The 12,833-nt window shown below is 44.6% G+C and overlaps 1 long non-coding RNA gene across 1 annotated transcript in view; it reads left to right on the forward strand.

Moving 5' to 3' along the window:
- The window catches only part of LOC120867148, a 43,937-nt gene that overhangs the window by 23,616 nt on the left and 7,488 nt on the right, over positions 1-12,833 (forward strand). The gene's annotated exons all lie outside the window — the stretch shown is intronic.

Here is a 12,833-nt window from a genome sequence, read left to right on the forward strand (position 1 = left end):
GAAGAGGGCAGCAGAGGATGAGATGGTTAGAGAGCATCACAGGCTCAAGAGACATGAGTTTGAGCAAACTCTGGGAGATAGTGAAGGACAGGGAAGCCTGGCGTGCTGTAGTCCAGGGGGTCACAAGGAGTCAGACATGACTTAGTGACTGAACAACAGCAATAATCCCTGAGGCAAGATACTGCCTCCTTCGGTGGAAAATCAGTAGCCCCTCACTGTTTTACCAGGGCTGGGGGAGGGGGATTTTCCATGTGGAAAAGTGGATTTTCCAGATAACCAGGCTTATTTTTCTAGGTCCCCAAACTTAAAGCATTAAAAAAATTTGTTTTCATGGAAATAGGTAAAATGTACTCTTTTTTTTTAAGTTCTTAAGCTATAGTTGGTTTATTTTTTGAAAAAAATTTTTGGCTGCACCGTGGGGTTCATGCAGCACCCAACCAGGGATGGAACCTGCGCCCCTTGCAGTGGAAGCTCAGAGTCCAGGGAAGGCCCCTCTTTTTTCCTAAATGGAATATGCTCAATGAAATTCAGTCTTTTCTCCTTGACTCCAGGCACTGCATGAATGCTAGGCTTTGGGTTTGGCTGTGTTGCCCCAAATCTCCTATTTTCTCCTCTAAGCCAATTGGCCTTTCCTTATGGCTTTTTGCAATGTCTCTGCTCCTTCTCTTCTTATCGGACTGATTCTGCTGGTCCTGACTGTGTTTAGTTGACAGTCCCAAGTAGCACTCTCCTTTGTACTTTCAACTTTGTGTTGGTGTAGGAAATCATAAATCCAAATAGGTCAGACTTTTATTTAAAGTAACAGTAAGGTGGGATTTCCCTGATGGTGTAGCGATTAAAAATCCGCCTTGCAATGCAGAGGACGTGGGTTTGACCCCTGGTTAGGGAAGATCCCACATGCAGTGGAGCGACAAAGCCCCTGAGCCAGAACTATTGCGCACGTGTACCTAGAGCCTGTGGTCCACGACAAGAGAGGCCACAGCAATAAGCCTACATGCTGCAACCAGAGAGTAGGCTTCTCGCCACAACTATAGAAAGCCCATGGGCTGCAAGGAAGACCCAGCACAGACAAAAATGATACCTTAATTAATTTAAAAAGTAAAGTAAGGTGGGAAGTCCTTCCCTGGTGGTACAGTGGCTAGGAATCCACCTGCCAACTCAGGGGACTCAGGTTTGACCCCTGATCCTGGAAGATTCCATATGCTATGGGGCAGCTAAAGCCTGTGCGCCACAACTTCTGAGCCCTTGCTCTAGAGTCAGCAAGCCACAGCTGCTGAGCCTGAACGCATGAACTACTGAAGCCCGTCCACCTGGAGCCCCTCTGCAACAAGAGAAGCCACCGCCGTGAGAAGCCTGAGCACCACAACTAGAGAGCAGCCCCTTCTCAGTGCAGCTAGAGAAAGTCTGGCCCGGCAGCGAAGACCCAGCACAACCAAAGGTAATAAACAAATAATTAAAATGATTTTTTAAAAATGAGTAAGTAGACTATAAGCCAGGACTTGGCAGCATCTCCTTTGGCCAAAAAGCATAATCTTGAGTATGTGAACATGGCTACTGAAAGTGCCTCTTTTTCTTTCTGTTGTATTTATAGTCACTTGAGGGACATTTCTGGAGAAGGAAATGGCAACCCACTCCAGTATTCTTGCGTAGACAATCCCAGGGATGGAGGAGCCTGGTGGGCTGCCGTCTGTGGGGTTGCACAGAGTCGGACACGACTGAAGCCACTTAGCAGCAACAGCAGAGGGACATTTCTGAGTGCCCCGGCCATTTGTCAGTCACTAGACACAGCAATAAACAGGCCATTCCTTGCCCTCAGGGAGAAAAAGTAAAACTAAAAACATAAAATAATAAAGTGTGAGGAACTTCCCTGGTGGTCCAGTGTTTAAGACTCTGCACTCCCAATGCAGGGAGCACAGGTTCCACCCCTGGTCAGGGAACTAACATGCCACATGGCTTAACAACAACAATTTTTTAAATTTTACACACACACAAAATAACAATATGGTGACATTATGGCAGGGAAAGTACAGGATGCTCACATCATGAAGCGTGCTAAGTCGCTTCAGTCATGTCTCACTCTGTGTTACCCTAGGGACTGTAGCCTGCCAGGCTCCTCTGTCCATGGGATTCTCTAGGCAACAGTACTGGGGTGGGTTGCCACATCCTCCTCCAGGGAATCTTCTCAACTCGGGGATTGAACAGCATTTCATTTCTTGTCTCCTGCATTGACAGGAAGGTTCCTTTCCCACTAGCACCACCTGGGAAGCCCCCAGGGTGCAGGTAGAACATATATGGAAAAGTCAGAAATCTTCATTGAAAGTGACTCTTAAGGAACATGCAAGAAGAATAAGGAGTCAGCCAGAGGAAGGAAGTGGAGCAAGGAGATCTCAGAGGAGGAGACATGTGAAGAGAGCTGGAAAGCCAGAGCATGACTGGTTGAAGAATCTGAAGGAAGCTGAGCATGGCTGGAGAGTGAAGGGAGCCAAGGAGAGATGTTGTGCAGAAAAGGGCAGGGGCCAGTGCTTCTGGAGACAGCATCTGGCAGATGAGGGAGCAAGCTTCACAGCAGATGTCTGAGGAACTATTGTAGTCTCAAGATCGATGGAAACATTTGATCCTCCAAATAAATTCTCAGTGGATCTTAAGTCTTATCTAACTGTCATATGCTTCAGGGAGCCGTCGGATCAATCAAACTTTGGAGGGAACACACATCAAAAATTAGCTGTATAACGTGTTGATTCTACTTTATAGTGAAAGAAACATCCATTATGTATTTTATTTATTTTGGCATCATTGGGTCTTTATTTATTTGTTGCTGCATGCAGGCTTTTCTCTAGTTATGGCAAGCTAGGGCTACTCTCTGTTGCAGTGCTTAGCTTCTAATTGTGGTGGCTTCTCTTGCTGTGGAGCTTGGGCTCTAGAGCTCAGGTTCAGTACTTGTGGCACACAGGCCTAGTTGCTCCACTGCATGTGGGATCTTCCTAGACCAGGGATTGAACCTGTGTGCCCTGCATTGGCAGGTGGATTCTTAAAAACTGGACCACCAGGGACGTCTGAAATATATTTATTAAAAATTTAAAAAGCATATCCCTTTTATGCTGTGATTTTTCCAGTAGTCATGTATGGTTGTGAGAGTTGGGCTATAAAGAAAGTTGAGCACCAAAGAATCGATGCTTTTGAACCATGGTGTTGGAGAAGACTCTTGAGAGTCCCTTGGGCTGCAAGGAGATCCAACCAGTCAATCCTAAAGGAAATCAGTCCTGAATATTCATTGGAAGGACTGATGCTGAAGCTGAAATTCCAATACTTTGGCCACCTGATGGGAAGAATGGAGTCATTGGAAAAGACCCTGATGCTGGCAAAGATTGAAGGCAGGAGGAGAAGGGGACGACAGAGGATGAGATGGTTGGATGGCATCATTGACTCAATGGACATGAGTTTAAGCAAGCTCCAGGAGTTGGTGATGGACAGGGAAGCCTGGCTTGCTGCAGTCCATGGAGTCTCAAAGAGTTGGACATGACTGAATGACTAAACTAAACTGATCCCTTTTATATTTCCCATATTTGCAGAAATTAGTTCTGAGGCAAAAGTTGATTTAATGTATAACTTTTAAGATTTAATGTAAACTTTTAATTAGATTTTTCATAAATACTTGTTCTAAAACAATAGATATAATTTATTTATTTATTTTAAAAAACATTTTTGGTTGCCCTGCAAAGCTTGTGGAATTTTAGATCCCTGACCAGGGATTAGACCTGGGTCCTCTGCAGTGAGATCAAAGAATCTTAGCCACTGGACTACCAGGGAATTCCAAAAATAAATCTTTTTGAAAATGAAGAGATGCAAGAGATCCAGGTTTCATCCCTGGGTCAGGAAGATCCCCTGGAGGAGAAAATGGCACTCTAGTGCCATAATACTCCTGCTCCAGTATTCTTGCCTGGAAAATTCCAGAGGAGCCTGGCAAAGAGTTGGACACAACTGCGTGACTGAGCTCATGCTCACACACACACAAAATTTATAGGGACTTCCTTGGTGGTCCAGGGGCTAAAACTCCACTTCCACTGCAGGAGGCTCGGGTGACCAGCCCCTGGTCTGGGAACTAAGATCCCACATGTGTTGGTGTGGCCAAAAATTTTAAAATAGCTGAACTATGTTTGGTAAATATTAAGAGAATTTCTTACGTATATTACTATATATGGAAATAGATATATGAATGTAACATCTAGTTGATTGTGTAACTATATTTTTCAGCTCCCTTAATGAGGCACTAGTTCTTGAGTTAACCATGGGGAAATTGACCTTTTCTATTATCTTGATTGAATCATGGTTATATGAAGATTAGACATTGCTGTGGCTTCCGTGGTGGTCCAGTGGTTAAGAATCCACCTTGCAATGCAGGGAACACCAGTTCGACCCCTGATCTGGGAAGATCCCACATGCCTCAGGGAAACTGAGCCCATGTGCTGCAACTACTGAAGCCTGCTCACCCTAGAATCCATGCTCCACAACAGGAGAGTAGCCCCCGCTTGTAGCAATTAGAGAACGGACACGTGCAGCAATAAGACCCAGCACAGCCAAAAATAAATAAGTTAATTTTTTAAAAAAGAAATTGCTTATAATTGCCTTTCTTAGCCTTTCCACTGGACTCAAAGAAGTAGTTTATTTTGCCCATATTTACATTCTTATAAAGGGGCAAGCCTTCAATCTGCGGTAGATTATCGCTTTTGATGGTCCCTAATGAATCCTGCCTCCCAGTATTCTTGCCTCTGTGTAACTCCCTATCAGCCTTGGGCTCTGCATCCCGCAAACCTGGGAGGATAAGCACCTGAGCACTGGGGCACACCCTCTTGGAACACTGTCCCAGATCAACGTCTAGTCTACTGGAGGCTGGGAGGTCATGAGAAGAGCTGAGACTCCCTGCTCAGCACCAACTGCCAGACTTGTGAATGAGGCCAACTTGGAATGAATTTCCAGCTGTTCCAGCCATCTGTAATAGCCCAAGTGAGCCAGGGGAGACCAGTAAAAGAACTTTCCAGTCAATTCACAGAATCAAGAGAAAGGATAAATCAAGATTTTATGCCTCTACGTTTTGCAATGAGTTTTTATGCAATCTGTAAATAATAGAAACAATGTCTTTTTACTGTGTTCAAGTTTAACCTTATAAAGGCAGGCTAGGATAAAATTATGAACAACACTTAGCATGTTTTGCTTTGTAAATTGCTCTGTGGGAGATGGAAAAATTTTTATGCATGGAAAGGAAGGGCTTATTTTGATCTGTTGGTAAACTTTAATATAAATTAAAATCTACCAGGTCTTCTTTCAGTTTGAAAATTGTGGGATCATGTGATTATAAATGTTACAGTGTATACTAGAAATTTCATCAAGATATTTTTCTCATAAAGTAATGGATTCTTGGGACTTCCCTGGTGGTCCAGTGGTTAAGATTCCATGCTCCCAATGCAGAGGGCACAGGTTTGATACCTGTTCGGGGAACTTGATCTCATATGCTGCAACTGAACATTCTGCACATTGCAACTAAAAGATCCTACATGCCGCAGTGAAGACGGAAGATCCCGTTGGCACAGCCAAATTAGTTAATTAAGTAATTTTAAATTAATTAGTTAATTAATTTTAAAAAGTAATAGATTCTCACTGAAGAAAAATGAAAAAGACTAAAAATAAATCAAGCATTATCCCACAATCCAGACATCTGTTGGCAATCATTTTGGTGTATTTTTTTCTCGGCAATTTTTCTGTGTTCCATTTAATATTTTTTCATATTTAAATCAGGCTGAGGGGAGGGTGAGTGTGGATGTAAAAGGGTGGCATGAGAGAGTCATGGGCTGTTGTTACAGTAAAGTGTCATGTTTATGGTGGTGGTTATGTTAAGGTATACATGTTGTAAAATTGCACAGGGCCACACACACTTACAGTCACTAACTGTATATATAGTTTTCTGTAAGCCTGCATACACTCTGTGGATTGTACCAGTCAATTTCCTGGTTATGATATTGTACTATAGTTATGCAAGATGTTAACCCAAGGCTGGGTGCATGCGAGCATGCTAAGTAAGTCGCTTCAGTCGTGTCCAACTCTATATGACCTTATGGACTGTAGCCTGCCAGGCTCTTCTGTCCATGGGGATTCTCCAGGCAGGGGAATCTTCCCAACTCAGGGATCCAACCCATGTCTGCTACATCTCCTGCACTGGCAGGCAGGGGCTATACCGCTAGCGCCACCTGGGAAGCCCTGTGGCTGGGTAGGGTGTGTCAAAGACCTCACTGTGTGTTTCTTTGCACTTTTCTGTGAATTTATCAGTTCAAACTTAAAAAAAAATCAGTTTGTAGCAGGATTTTGTATCCTGTCTTTATATTTTCATTTTTAACAGAAAATGTCCACATTTCATACCCACATCTCTTGATTACTATAAAAAAATGAACCAAAAAAATCTGTCTTGTTATAGAGTTAACTGCTAAGGAATAGGGTACATTTCCAAAACACCTTTATTTGTGGGAACTTAATTATTGCAAGAATGCCAAAGCATTTTATGGACTACATGGGGTTGTGTTTGATAGTTTAGAAAAGGAAATTACATGAAAAAATACAATTGTAACACTCACAAAGTATTGTGAAATTGTGCATCTGGTGTGCTACAGACAGAAAGGGGAATATTGTGTTTGAGCTCCCGGAGGAGGCCCGCCTGGGCCTGGCCAGGAATGATCTGAGGGCTTGGGGGGAGGGAAGGAAGCTGGGCTTGGCTACTGAGAACTGGTCTGGGGCAGCTTAGGGTGGGGCAGGCTCTGGGTCCTGAGAAAAAAAATGATAAAGAGCAGGCGTCAGTGTACCAGCAACGGCATTTAAGAATCCAGTTTCAGAAAGAGGTGGCAGGACATAGTCAAGAGATTTGATATCAGATTTGCCTAATATTGGTTGCAAAAAAAGTTAGGGAACAGGAGGGAATAGAAAGCAGGGGGTGGACAAGGCAATTGCAATGAAAGCAAAAATAAACACCTGGGACTGAATCAGACCTTTGTACAGCAGAGGAAAGCATAAACAAAACAGAAAGACAGCCTGTGGGATGGGACAAAGTATTTACAAATGATGTGACTGGCAAGAGCTTAATTTCCCAAATATACAAACAGCTCATACAACTCAATATCAAAAAAGCAAACAAACTCATTTTTAAAATGGGCAGAAGACCTAAATTTCTCCAAAGAAGACATTTATAGGGCCATTAGGAAAGTGAAAAGGTGCTCAACATCGATAATTACTAGAGACATTCAAATAAAAACTGCAATGAAGTACCACCCCACACTGGTCAGAATGGCCATCATTTAAAAGTCTACAGGGGAGACTTCTCTGGTGGTCCAGTGGTTAAGAATCTGATTGCCAGTGCAGGGGACACGGGTTTGATCCCACCTGCTGTGAAGCAGCAAAGTCCATACGACACAACTGCTGAAGCCCAGTGCTCTCTCCTGGGCCCACCCGCTGCAACTACTGAGTCTGCATGCTATTGAGTTCGAGGGCTGCGCCTACCGAAGCCCAAACACCTAAAGCCTGTGCTCAGCAACAAGAGAAGCCACTGCCGTGAGAAGCTTATGAACCACAACGAAGAGTATCCCACGCTCACTGCACTAGACAAATCCTGTGCACAGCAATGAAAACCCAGCACAGCCATAAATAAATGATAATTAAAAAATGTAAAAGTCTACAGGGACTTCCCTGGTGGTCCAGTGGCTAAGACTATGCACTCCGAATGCCGAATGCCGGGGGCCTGGGTTTGATCCTGGTCAGGGAGCTGCAAGCTTGTGTGCCGAAGATCTTATGGGCTGCAACCTGATGCAGCCAAAAAAAAAAAAAAATCTGCAAATAAATGTTGGAAAGGGTGTGGAGAAAAAGAGACTCTCTTACACTGCTGGTGGGAATGTAAATTGGTGCAGCCACTATGGAAAACAGTATGGAGTTTCCTTAGAAAAACTAAAAACAGAGTTGCCATGTGATCCAGCAGTCCCACTTCGGGACATATATCTGGAGAAAACTCTAATTAGAAAAGATACACACGCCCCAATGTTCATTGCAGCACTATTTACTAAGACACAGAAGCAACCTAAATAACCATCATCAGGCAAATGGATAAAGAAAATATGGTACGTGTATACAATGGAATACTGCTGGGTCATAAAAATCAATACAATTATGCCATTTGCAGCGACATCGATGGACCTCGAGATGGTCATACTAAGTGAAGCAAGTCAGAAAAAAACCATATAATATCACTTTAGGTGGAATCTATAATATGACACGGGGGTTTCCCTGGTGGCTCCGTGGTAAAGAATCGTGTGCCAGTGCAGGAGATACAGGTTCGATCCCTGATGCAGGAAGATCCCACATGCCCCGGAGCACCAAGCCTGTGCACCACAGCTGTTGAGTCTGTGCTCTAGAACCTGTGCTCCCAAACAAGAGAAGCCACCACAGTGAGAAGCCTGCACACCGCTACTAGAGAAAAGCCCATGCAGCGGTGAAGACCCAGCACAGCCCAAAATCAATAAAATTTTTAAAAAATAAAATGTGACACAAATGAACTTATGTACGAAACAGAGGCAGACCCATAGACTTAGAAAACAAACTTATGGTTACCCAAGAGGAAAGGGGGTGAGAGAGGAGTAAATTAAGAGTTTGGAATTGACAGAAACAAACTACTATATACAAAATAGTTAAACTTTGTCCTATTGTATAGCAGAGGGAACTATATGCAGCATCCTGTAATAAATAATAATGGGGATGAAAAAGAAAGCAGCAGGTGGGGGTGAGGGTTATTTAAGCGGAAGAGTCTAGAAAGGGCAGGCTGGTGGCTGGAGCTTCCCAGCTGGCCTTCAAGGGCTCCTCTTTGCTCTGAGAATAAAGTCCGAACTCTACATGGCATAAAAGGCCCTACGTGACTGGCCTGGTCTTGGAGTATCTCCCTGACCTGGTCTCTCATTGCTTCCCCAAATGCACCTCTGAGTCTTTGCAGCTTCCAAACCCACAGTCCTGTTCTGGGGCCTCCCTCCTCTCCCAGGTGTTCTTCCCGGTGCTTACCATGATTTTCCCTGTGGACGACAGTGCCTTAACGGCTCCCTTTGCGTAAAAGACCCCGGCTGGTTTCTCTCTGTGAAGCCTACTATCATACCTGGGTTGGGCCACAGCCTCCTTTCTCTGTCTGGTCTCCCCTAGCCTTAAATGGGCTTCTCAAACGGTTCAGTGGTAAAGAATCCACCTGCCAAGCAGGAGACATGGGTTCAATCCCTTGATTGGGAAGATCCCCTAGAGAAGGAAATGGCTGCCCACTCCAATATTCTTGCCTGGAGAATTCCATGGTCAGAGGAGCCTGGTGGGCTACAGTCCGTGGGGTCGCAGAGAGTTGAACTGAGCACGCACGCCATGCCATATATGCAGTCCTAGGTGAGCCCTGGTGGCCTCATTTGCCTGTTGCAAGTGTCCCCTTGAAACTACTGATGGGGCAGGAATGGCTGAGCTTCAGAGGAGAGTGAGCTACACCTCACACTCCCCTGCCCAGACTGGGCCTTTGCACGTGCCAGCCCTCCTACCCTCTCCTACATCTCCACTTGGGAAGCTTTTCCTCAGAGTTCAAGACCCTGTCAACAATTGTTCCTCTGTAGGACTCCCACACTGACCTCCCACAGCCTCTCCTTGCAAATATTCAACAGATATTTATTGAGCATACACTGTTGTGATCCTGCTGACATTTGCTTACCATCTAGACTGTCACTTTCTGTGTAGATGTCTCGGGCTGTGAATTTTTTGAGATTTTAAGCACCTTAGTTTATTCATCTAGGTATCCCCAGTTCCTGGAAAGGATTCGGGTGCATGGTATACCTCTAATAGATTTGTTTTTTAAAAAATAAATAACCTGGAGTCCAGGGGCTAAGACTCTGCGCTCCCAGTGCAGGGGGCCTGGGTTGGATTGTTGGTTAGGGAACTAGGTTCCACATGCCACAACTGAAGATCCCACAGGCCACAATGAAGACCCAGAGCAAATAAATATTTTTTAAAAATAAAAATGAATAAACTTTATTATAAAAGAAAATTATTTTCAAGAAATTCCTAACAGTCCTTAAGGCTAGAAGGTAGATTTAAGGTCACCTCATCCATCTCCTGGCATCCATCCATTCCAAGCAAGTCATCATGCAGAATCTACTTGACCAAGTTCACTGCAGAGGAACTCACGGTCCACGAGGCCACTTACTCCACTCGAGGGTAGTGTTGATCATGGAGAAGTCCCCCTGCTGTGAAGCTGGGTCCTGCCCCTCTGTGGTTCCCTCCACTGTTCCTTACTCTTCTCCCTGGAGTGTCACAGAATGAGACCCTCCCTCTTGCCGCTGACAGCCCATCATATGTTTGACATTTATCACATCTGTCTTTCCTTTCCAGGTACAGAAAAACCACTTACTAGCCATATGACCCTGAGCTTCACTTTCTTCTGAGCTTCAGTTTCCTTGTTTGTAAAATTGGGCTAATATCTATCTATATGGCTGTCAAAATTAAATGAGCTCATAAATGTAAAGTGCTTAAAATAGTGCTTGTGTGTGTGTGTGCTCAGTCACTCAGTTGTGTCCAACTCTTTGCGACCCCATGGACTGTAGCCTGCCAGGCTCTTCTGTCCATGGGATTCTTCAGGCAAGAATACTGGAGTGGGTTGTCATGCCCTCCTCCAGGGGATCTTCCCAACCCAGCGATTGAACCCAGGTCTCCCACATTGCAGGCAGATTCTTTACCATCTGAGCCACCAGAGAAGCCTAAGAATACTGGAGTGGGCAGCCTATCCCTTCTCCAGGGGAACTTCCTGACCGAGGAATCAAACTGGGGTCTCCTGCATTGTAGGCAGATTCTTTACCAGCTTAGCCACCAGGGAAGCCCAGGATAGTGCTTAGTGAAGTCACTCAGTCGTGTCTGACTCTTTGCGACCTCGTGGACTGTAGCCCACCAGGCTCCTCCATCCATGGGATTCTCCAGGCAAGAATACTGGAGTGGGTTGCCCTTTCCTTCTCCAGGGGATCTTCCCGACCCAGGGATCGAACCCAGGTCTCCTTCATTGCAGGCAGACGCTTTAACCTCTGAGCCACCAGGGAAGCCCCCATAAGAATAGTGCTTAGTGTATATTAAATGCTCAATACTGATTACAATTTTAGTTTGTATTACATTTTACATTCAGCACTTAAAATTGAACAACTTATATTTGAGACAGTTAGTTAATTAAAATACATGATGACATACAAAAATTATATTATTGATATTTTATGAATATGTAATAAAATCTAATTATATATTACCCACTCCTGATAAGAGCTTCCCTGGTGGCTCAGAGGGTAAAGTGTCTGCCTGCAATGTGGGAGACCCGGGTTCAATCCCTAGGTCGGGAAGATCCCCAGAGAAGGAAATGGCAACTCACTCTGGTACTCTTGCCTGGAAAATCCCATGGACGGAGAAGCCTGGTAGGCTACAGTCCATGGGGTCGCAAAGAGTCAGACAGGACTGATCGACTTCACTTTCACTTTCTTTCACTCCTGATAAAATTGGAAACCCCCTCAGGTAGGGTCCATTGTGAAGTTTAATGGGCAGCTTGGTCTGTATTTTTTAAAAAATATATATATTTATTTATTTTTTGCTGCACTGGGTCTTCATTGCTGCAGGAGGCCTTTCTCTAGTTGCAGTGAACAGGGGCTACTCTGTAGTTGCAGTGTACAGGCTTCTCACTGCGGTAGCCTCTCTTGTTGCAGAGCTCAGTAGTCATGGCATGCAGGCTTAGGTACCCCATTTTATGTGGGATCTTCATGGACCAGGGATCGAACTGTTATGCCCTGCATTGCAAGGCAGATTCTTAACCACTGGGCCACCAGAGAAGCCCAGTCTCTATTTTTAATAAATGCTTGCTCAATTATGAACAAATGTCTACTAGGTCTGAACTCGGCCCTGATCACTCACATATACTGCCTTGAGATTTTCCAATCATTCTCTATGGTGTTCTCAAATTTAGGGTGACCAGCTGTCCTGGTTTTCCCAGGAATGAGGAAATATGGAGATTTTAGTTTTAAAACTGAATCTGAAGGGGGTTCCTGGGACTCAAGACTTTCAGTGCTAAAACCAGGATGAATTTGTCACCCTACTAATAATTCAGTGCCACTGGATTTGAGGATTGAGGGTTAGTGAGAACTACCTACTTCTGGATTCCACGACCAAGGTCACCACTACAGCAATGCCACAGATATGTAGATGGTGTTTCCAGTATGGTCTCACAAAGGTATTAGACCTTGATTGACAGAGCCTGCAGCTTTGCAAGAAAATTTTATCATTTCACTGTAGTGGTCAGGCCATATGTCATTTAAACTTACACATGATGGATTAATAAATCAGCATGTCAATTTAAATGCTCTTGTGACTTTTCTAGGGCAGCCCTTTACCTGCTTCAGATCCTCAAGAGGGATTGGAGAGTGAGCAAGTGGTGGTGGTGGTGGTGGGGTGTGGGCATTACAGGAGGGAGGATTGTATGTTGGATTTTAGTTGCTCAATCCTGTCTGACTCTTTTGCAACCCCATGGACTGTAGCCCACCAGGCTCCTCTGTCCATGGGAAAGAAAGAATACTGGAGTAGGTTGTCATTTCCTTCTCCAGGGGATCTTCCTAACCCAGGGATTGAACCCGAATCTCCTGCATTACAGGCAGGTTCTTTATCTCTGAGCCACTGGGGAAGCCCTCTGTGTTGGATTTTAACTGACTCTCTACAGCAGAGTGCCCATTTCCAGGGATTTCTAGAATACCTGTGTCTGGTGGAGACCA

This window comes from Oryx dammah, unplaced genomic scaffold, assembly GCF_014754425.2.
Source record: "Oryx dammah isolate SB20612 unplaced genomic scaffold, SCBI_Odam_1.1 HiC_scaffold_8, whole genome shotgun sequence".
NCBI classification, from domain to species: domain Eukaryota; kingdom Metazoa; phylum Chordata; class Mammalia; order Artiodactyla; family Bovidae; genus Oryx; species Oryx dammah.